Source organism: Nematolebias whitei, chromosome 8 (assembly GCF_014905685.2).
Source record: "Nematolebias whitei isolate Nwh7 chromosome 8, NemWhi1, whole genome shotgun sequence".
Classification (NCBI taxonomy): Eukaryota; Metazoa; Chordata; class Actinopteri; order Cyprinodontiformes; family Rivulidae; genus Nematolebias; species Nematolebias whitei.
Genome location: NC_056505.1, coordinates 35,752,472 through 35,759,481, shown reverse-complemented (window position 1 = coordinate 35,759,481; position 7,010 = coordinate 35,752,472).

Here is a 7,010-nt window from a genome sequence, read left to right as displayed (position 1 = left end):
TTTCTGATAAAGTTACACAGAAACCTCTTGGGTTTTTTCTGACGCTTTTTCACGCGTTCAGCCTTATCTGTGTAATTTTGGTTTGCCTGAACCGTCAGCACAGCAGAAGCTGTTTCTGAGTGTTCAGCCTGCGATGACACGTCATCGTTCGTGTGTGTGTTTACCCCCCCTTCTTCCGATGAGGGGTTGTTTGAGGCAACAACAGCAATGTCTTGGTGTGTCCCACCGACATCTGTTATGTTGTCATTCGCGCCCTCAGATGTAATAGGAATTACATTACTGCAAAGTGCTCCAGGTTGGGTTCCCGTGTCAGTGTGTTTCAAAGTTTCTAACAACCTGCGTAGTTTCTCTGTCTCTTCCGAGCTCAGAGGTGTAGGGCCTTGTTTCTGGAACTTTTGTGATTTTTTCGCCTCGGTTCGTTTCATCCGAGGTGGGGGACGGTCAGGTACGTCTTGCGGGGTTTCCTTTACGTACTGCCCCTGCCGATATGGTTTCTCATATCGTTGCGTCCTGCGTTCACCCATTTTTCGATAATCACTGGCTTCCTCTGAAAGAGGAGCCTTTTTGTCCCAGCGTGCACCTTCAGGACGCGGTTTGTTAGCTTGAACAGCCTGTTTTCTCTCTTTCTTCTTAGGAGGAGGCGGCGAAGCACGTCGTCCTTCTAGTTCAAGAGGGAGGGGTTTAACCTTTACACTAGGAAACACTTCTATGGGCGTCTTAGCATGAGAACATGCTTCAAACACATTCACAGCACACTGTTTAATCTCACTGATGGATTTTTCTCTGAAATTTGCCATCATTTGTACTGATTTTTTAAAATCAGAGTGGAGATTTTTGCTGAAAACAAACTTAAAACCATCATCTTCTTCCATTCCGGTCTCATTTCTGTTACCAAAATAAGCTTGGAAGATTCTTTTGTAATAAACTTTTGGATGTTCATTTTTACCCTGCATGACCTTGTCTGCAGCTGGAAAACCAGCAGGCCCCGTGCAGGGGTCGTACTCTCTGATCAAAGCTTCACACAGAAGGTTGTAATCCCTCCTCGTTGCATCAGGTAGACGCTCGATGAAGGTGAACACCTCTCTGTCTGAAGTGAGCCGTATCAGACATATCTTATCGTCTACCGTAGCATTAGGATAAGACCTCAATCTGAACTCCAGATCTTTGAGATACGCTTTCGTTCCTGCTGACCCCATAGGCCCGGGAACAAAGCGTTGTACATATTTTGAGATTTTCTGCAAATCATCCATTGAAGGAGACTGTATCACCGGTCTAACTTGTGTGACTGGTGGTGCAGACTGGTCAAGGCCTGCCCCTACCGCCCATGGTGGGGGTGGGGGTGGCTGATAAGGGTTGGTAGGAGGAGGTGCATATTGGTGCAGGTCTGTCCCCACCCTCCGAGATGGGGGTGGAGTTGACTGCCTGGCGTCAGGAGGAAGAGGTGCATGTGGGTGCAGACCCGTCCTTATCCCCTGGGTTGGGGGTGTTGAAACGGGGCTAAGGGGAGGAGGTGCAACAGCACCTGTCTGGGGCGGTTGTAGCTGACCCCGTTCGATTCTCGGATCAGCTTGCTCCATTACAGAAATCCATTCTGTAGCCATAGCTAAATTCTCCTCACAAGCTGCCAGACGCTCATTTGTTGACCGATTTTCACGTTGTAAAGTCAGCCAACTCCGGGTTATTAACCCCTTGTCTGCCTTGCAAACGTCCAGCTCCCTTAAAGCGGTTTTCAACTGTGCTTGTAACTTATCGTTATCTGCACACGCGTCTTGGTACGCTCGTTCCTTATCCGCAATCTTCTCCTCATATGATCGAGCCTGTTCTGACAGCTCTCTCTTTGAGAGGTCCTTATCAGTTTGAATCTTTTGTTTCAACAACTCAGATTCACTTATCAGCTCGGCACACTTCTCCTCATATGATTGAGCCTGTTCTGACAGCTCTTTCTGTGAGAGGTCTTCAGCAGCCTCAAGGTGTTGCTTCAGCGACTCAGATTCAATCATCAATTCGTCACACCTCTCTTTTTCAGACTTATATCCGTTGAATAGCACGCCCTTTTCTACCACCAAACGGTCTAATTCCGCCTTCAGAAGCAGAGAGATTTTTGCTAACCGTACGCGGCTTGATTTTGTGTCCTCCTTCACTGTAGCTGCTTTTGATAAACTCTGCAGCTCCCCATGTCTTTGATCGTCATCAAGGTCTTGCAATTCCTCCAAAGTTTTGCCAAGAATTGAATTTGTCAAAATGTGTAAGGCTGTCTGGACCGCATCCTCGGATTGTGAGGGGTCAGTGTTTACCTCTACGTCCGCCATTATCTGCTATTTAGAAATTAAATAGTAGATGTAACGTTTAGGTGGTAACAGAAAATCAGAAAATCTCTTTTTCCTGATAAGCTTTACTCTTATTTAGTGATTTATCAATTAAACGTGCGTTATCTTCTAGCAAAATGAGTAAACTATTCAACTCTGTGAATATTTGTAACTGTATCTTATTTAAAAGTTTCTAAATTTTTATTATGTACCTGTTTCTCAAGGATTTATCAGTGAATAAAAATTTGTTTGGTAAAAGCCCTTTGCATAAATACCTTCATAACTTTTAAAACGCAAGATAACAGTGTTTATTCAGCTTTGAGGAAGTTTTTCAGCTCAAAAATTGCCTTACAGAAAAATAAAAACGTCTAATGTCACTCTTTACCTAAAAACGAAGTGAAAACCTGTGATCCCACGTCTTCTCCACAAGATGTCAGCAGATCCTCAACAATTTTAACTCAGACACTGTTTGTGTCGTCCACTAGGGGCGCTATAACTTCCTGTGGCGTCCGGTCGTTAGCTTGTTAGCTAAAATTAGCATCGGCTTGCTTCGGTGAAAACCAACACTTCTGAACGGATTTTTTACACAAACGTGGCAAAAATTTTTTTCAATCAGACCTTATATCATGAAACATGAGTTTTGTGGGACAATATCGCAGCTGTATTTAGCGAATTTAAGCACGGTAAAGCTCATTTCCGACTTGGGGGAAGTGACGTGACACGTCATCCATCCGGTCGTTAGCTTAAAATTTAGCATCGCTAGCGTAGTTCAAAAGCATCATTTTATGACGGTCTTTAAACTCAAACGTGGCGAACTTTCAGCGAATATGCTTCGAAGAATGTAAACAGCGTTTCAGAACACAGCTTTAATGCGCTTTCCAGCGTTAAAAAGCAGATTTTATTCCCTATGAAAACGAGTCTTCATTTCCGGGTGACGTGATTGACACTTCCCTCATCCAATCAGAACGTTACACACGGTCTTTCTCAACCAATGACGCAGCGTAGGGGTGAGGGGAGGTGACGTCAGTCAACCTTTCTCAGCAAATCAGAGCTTTCCAAAGCAGCAAACAACCAACCACGAAGCGTTAGCAGCCATGTTAATGTAGCCTGAAACTTTTCTATCACTTATCGTCTTCTAAACCATCAAAATGCACTCTCTCTGCTAAAAATGTAACGAACCAACCCCTGAGCTGCCCGGAGTCCGCTACTCCGGTCTCAAAACGTCTTTCTAGCTATTTAACAACTCGTTCGAACTTTTCCAGAACCGAGTCGGAACCACAGAACCGAACCGGACCAGAACAGCGTCTGGAACACAGTTTAAACAGAATAAAGCGTTTCCACAGCTCAAAGCCAGCTTATGTTACACATACAGACGTACAATTCAGCTTTATAAAGACTCAATGACACAATTTCAGCTTTTAAACATTGCCAGCGTAACACAAGCGCGCAGCTCCAATTGCGCTGCGTAAAGACGCACGGTTTTTCAGCACAGCAGATAAACTGTTATTGTACAACCTTGCCAACATGAAAATCAATGTGTACACGGTTACAGTCCATTTAGGAGCGCGTAACGGGCCACCAGTTTGTAGATGAACAGATGCTGGGATATATTCATCATTTAACGCGGGTTCCTCATTTTTCTGGACTGAATAAAACGTGCATTGAATTTAAGGAAATGCAAAGTGAGACGTCATTTATATTTGACCCATCAAAATGAATGCGGTCATTTATTTACAGAATCAAATTTAACATCAAACATTTACATTAATTTGGCAAATTATGAAAATAACAACAAAGCAATCAATCAGGAAAAATCATACGGCCATGATTTTTCCGTTGCTGCACCACAGACATTTATAAACTGTACAACTATGATCTTTTGCCCACATGAATGTGGGTGAGCATTTTACACAGACATTTCTAAATATCTGGAAGAATTTCTACTTGATAGAAGAGTTTAAAGATGGAAAGAAGTTTAGAGGGAGTTAAGATGGTATGTGAGGGAAATTAAGTGTTCACCAGAATCGACACTCTCCGGCTTTCTTCAGCTTTTCCTTACAGTACACTTAGGTGATGAAATCGGCTCCTTTACCTGGAGATGTCTCAGGTGAGATTCCGTTTAACGCACCCTTTCAGCGTCTCAGTAGGATGCTGTTACTCGTCCGAAGTAATGGCGAGGCTCTGTTCGACACATATTCACCTCAGTGGAAAATGTTATAATCCCATGGAACTCGGGAGAGCTTTGTTGTCATGTCAGGAACTCCAACAGCACTCCATCAGAACTCAGCAGAACTTGAGTAGACTCTCACCGAACTCTACGCTCTCAGAACTCTTAGAACTCCGACAACTCTCCAACTCCCAACTCTCTGTAGACCAGGAAGTACTGACATTTTAAAGACCCTTTCCCGGTTCACTTTTTGGGATTTTTCATTGGTCAGAATCGACCAGAAGGGGTGTGTTTTTGTGACGTCAGAGGTTAGAGACAGCGAGAATTGTTATGAGACAGGTCAGAAATGTTCTCACAGACCGAGAGGGTTTTGTTTTGGCGTGTTTAAGAAACAGGTGCAAAACATCTCTATTTACGTCGTGAGAGGATTCTAAAACATGACAGTTTTAACATAACAACTTGTTTTCCGTTTGACTGTAACCTTGGAAACGCACACACTTGCTCATTCAAAAGCAGAAATCAGAAAAATGCATAATTACTCTGTAACAGCTTTCAACATGAGTTCTAACTTTTGCATGAGAATAAAAACCATTACTCAGTTAATAAAATTGATTAGTTCACTGCAACATCTAAAATGGTTTGAACTAAGACACTTTGATTATCAACATTTGTAAGATAGTAATGATAATAAAAAGAGAGTGTTCTTTTCACTTGAATCTTCAAGAAAGAAAGTCTCAGGATGGGTGAACCTGTATTTATGGATTCAAATAAATGAAATGACAGTTCCTGTCCCACAAGGTTCTAAAGGTCAAGAGTTTTGACCTTAGACTTAGTTTCGACGTAGGCCTAGTCCACTACATACATATATTGATGCCATAGGAATCCCTAGGGGAGTTCCTGTGAGCACAAATTAGCAGATCAGATTGCGACAGGTTTTGAAAATTTACCTGTTGTTTCAGCATATTCTTCCGCTTGATGTCGACCTCTTTGGATGAGGTCGAAAGGGGGAATTGTTGTGAAATAAAGATTGTGTTCTTTGTTGAATTTAACATTCCAATTCTTATTTTATTTTGAAATTGACCCACTTCCTGTTTTACTTTGAAAAGGCTCCCACAGATTGAAGTCGGTTCCTGTTTACATAATGTAACACGATGTAAACCACTTCTGATTGGATTGAAAACTGGCCAATCCATGACAGCAGACTCAGAGCGCGCTGAAAAGTTAGTTTTGCTGTGAAAAGGAACGCCCTTTTTCACAGAACAAAGGATGTGCAGAGTTTTCTCCTCGAGGTAGGAAGTGGAACAGAGAGCCCTAAACTCCATGTAGAGACTGGCAACAATGGGTGACACTGAAGATCCCATGGCACAGCCGTGCTTCTGTCTGTAAAAACTGTCATTGAACTTGAAATAAGTCGTGGAGAGGCAGAGATCCAACAGGGTGCAGATCAATGCTGCCTGCAGCTTTGTTTTTGGTATTTGCAGCATTTTTCCTTTGCAATTGTTTTTTTGATTGTGCGTTTCTTCATCCATTTTGTGTGATTGCAGATATTCTCTGTTGCATTTGTTTTTTTTGGAGTTTGCATCATTCCTGTGTTTGCAGCACATTTTAGGGTGCATTCACACCAGCCCTGTTTAGTCCGCTTTAATCGAACTCTAGCCTTATATGAAGTCGTCAGCTGCCTTGTGTGAAAAACAATATTCTCCATGGTCTTCCGCCTCATCTTCTGTTCATGCTGAGTCCATTTTTGAAAAATGACAAAATATAACTCCTAAAACTGCTAAAACTTGATGCCACTCCATTTTTGTTTTTATTTCCAGAAGAAGTGTCTTCAGAGATTTTTGTGTCATTTATTTCAGTTCTTGGTGCAGCGCCCCCACAGGCGAGCGGGGGAATAGGTTGGTTCAACAGGTTGGCTCGACTGCATAGTGCAGTGTGAATGCAAACGCACCAGCTCAAATGTAAACAAAATGTCATGAATATTGATCCCCAACCGAACCGAGTCTACCGGACTATCAGGTGTGAAAACAACCTTAACTGTTTACTGTGCATTTGAAGCTTGTTTGCACCTGTCAACCACCATGGAGGCAGGACTCCTCAGCGACTCTAGCCATAAAAGATTTACATCTTCTGGGGTAAGTTGAACTAGACTTCTACAGATGGACTATTATAAAAGAGTGAAGCATCATCTACCGGACAAATATAAAAATCGAAAGTTTGGTAAGAAAGGTACAAAGAATAAAACATTACTGAAAAGAATGTATTTTATTATATGATCTGCAATTAAAAAAGACAAAACAAGGGTTATTATTAACCCTTGTCCATGCTCAATAATCCAGGTATACAATCCAACATTTTTCAGTCAGATCAAGAGTTATTATGCACAGCTAAACTGCTTGGATGTGGATTCCCATGTGTCTGTTTAAATGCGACTTCCGTTCAAACCTTTGTCCACAAAGATCACAAGCAAATGCTTTCTGTCCTGTATGGACTATCATGTGTGTGTTTAAAGTTGACTTATATCCAAACCTTTGTCCACA